Source organism: Vigna unguiculata, unplaced genomic scaffold (genome assembly GCF_037176805.1).
Source record: "Vigna unguiculata cultivar grain cowpea cultivar isolate G323 ecotype 2 unplaced genomic scaffold, ASM3717680v1 ptg000084l, whole genome shotgun sequence".
NCBI classification, from domain to species: domain Eukaryota; kingdom Viridiplantae; phylum Streptophyta; class Magnoliopsida; order Fabales; family Fabaceae; genus Vigna; species Vigna unguiculata.
The window spans coordinates 183,748-185,674 of NW_028196727.1; the positions used below are offsets into that span (position 1 = coordinate 183,748).

At 31.6% G+C, this 1,927-nt stretch overlaps 1 non-coding gene across 1 annotated transcript; it reads right to left on the bottom strand.

Annotated features, from left to right (window-relative positions):
• Nucleotides 1-1,012: 1,012 nt before the first annotated feature.
• TRNAR-UCU (transfer RNA arginine (anticodon UCU)) lies at nucleotides 1,013-1,084 on the bottom strand. Its single transcript has one exon. It is a non-coding gene; the product is annotated as a tRNA-Arg (tRNA).
• Nucleotides 1,085-1,927: the final 843 nt, after the last annotated feature.

Here is a 1,927-nt window from a genome sequence, read left to right on the forward strand (position 1 = left end):
CGGATTCTCCAGCTACATTACAATACCTCGCGCCTTATACAGGAGCAGCTCTGGCTGAATATTTTATGTACCGTGAACGTCACACTTTAATCATTTATGACGATCTCTCCAAACAAGCACAGGCTTATCGGCAAATGTCTCTTCTATTACGAAGACCACCAGGTCGCGAAGCTTATCCAGGGGATGTTTTTTATTTACATTCGCGTCTTTTGGAAAGAGCCGCTAAATTAAGTTCTCAGTTAGGCGAAGGAAGTATGACTGCTTTACCAATAGTTGAAACTCAATCGGGAGATGTTTCAGCTTATATTCCTACGAATGTAATTTCCATTACAGATGGCCAAATATTCTTATCGGCCGATCTATTCAATGCTGGAATAAGACCCGCTATTAATGTTGGTATTTCAGTTTCCAGAGTTGGATCGGCGGCTCAAATCAAAGCCATGAAACAAGTAGCTGGTAAATTAAAATTGGAATTAGCACAATTCGCAGAATTAGAAGCTTTTGCACAATTCGCTTCTGATCTAGATAAAGCTACTCAAAATCAATTAGCAAGAGGTCAACGATTGCGCGAGTTGCTTAAACAATCCCAATCAGCTCCTCTTACTGTGGAAGAACAGATAGTAACTATTTATACCGGAACGAATGGTTATCTTGATTCATTAGAAATTGGACAGGTAAGGAAATTTCTTGTTGAGTTACGTGCTTACTTAAAGACGAATAAACCTCAATTCAAAGAAATCATATCTTCTACCAAGACATTCACTGGGGAAGCAGAAGCCCTTTTAAAGGACGCTATTAAAGAACAGATGGAACTCTTTTTATTCCAGGAACAAGTAGAAAAAAATTGATGAATCATTAAATAATTTTGTAATTCAATTTTCCAATTTTTATAATTAGTATCTTTTAATATGTTTTTATTTCATTTGAATATTATATATAATGAATTCGAATCAAAATGTAATAAATCAAAAAAAATAGAAGGACAAGGTTGAAATTAGATATGCAAACAACTTGCGTCCAATAGGATTTGAACCTATACCTAAGGTTTAGAAGACCTCTGTCCTATCCATTAGACAATGGACGCTTCTATTTTATATTTGATTCTTTAACCTTTTTAACTAAACCTTATTAAAAAGATTAAAGAATCAAACAAATATAAAGAATTCTAGAAATTATAAAAATAAAATAAATCAAATATTTAGAATAAAAGAAAAAAAAAATAAAAAAGAAAAATCAATTGAATATAATTGAATATATATAACTAAAACTAAATTAAGAAATGAAAATGAAGAATTGACAAATTCTTTAAGAATTCTAGATTCATTCTCGAAGAAAAAAGATAGATTTAAATAGAATAAAATAGAAGCGGGTAGCGGGAATCGAACCCGCATCGTTAGCTTGGAAGGCTAAGGGTTATAGTCGACGTTGATTCATCATTTTGATTTAACGTCTCTAATTCAAAACTGAACGTGAAACTTTTGTTTCATTCGGCTCCTTTACGGAATGAAGAGATGGACAATAAAAAAAATTGACCCATAACATCTATGTCAGCCTTTTTGTATGAATAGGTTTCAAATATCTTGCTTTTTAGATGATCCCTCTAGAAGAGCAATATTCTAACAATCTATGTTTTTTTTCTAGTTACTTCGTTCTCTATTTCTATTTCAGAAAATCTTTAGGAAAAGAAGAAAATTTCCGTCGAGCTAAAAAAATGTCGATGTCTCTAGTAAACTAAAAGAATCGTTTAATAGCTATTTTGCTTCAATTTTTACTATGCAAAAAAATGGAAGATTTAGTTACGATTAGAAAGAAACTTTGTATATTTCTCTCCATAGATCCTTTAGTAATACTCAAAAAATTCGGATTATAGATCCAATTCCAAAAACTTATGTTTCATAATTTTAAAACTCAATTTGTCAAATTCGAT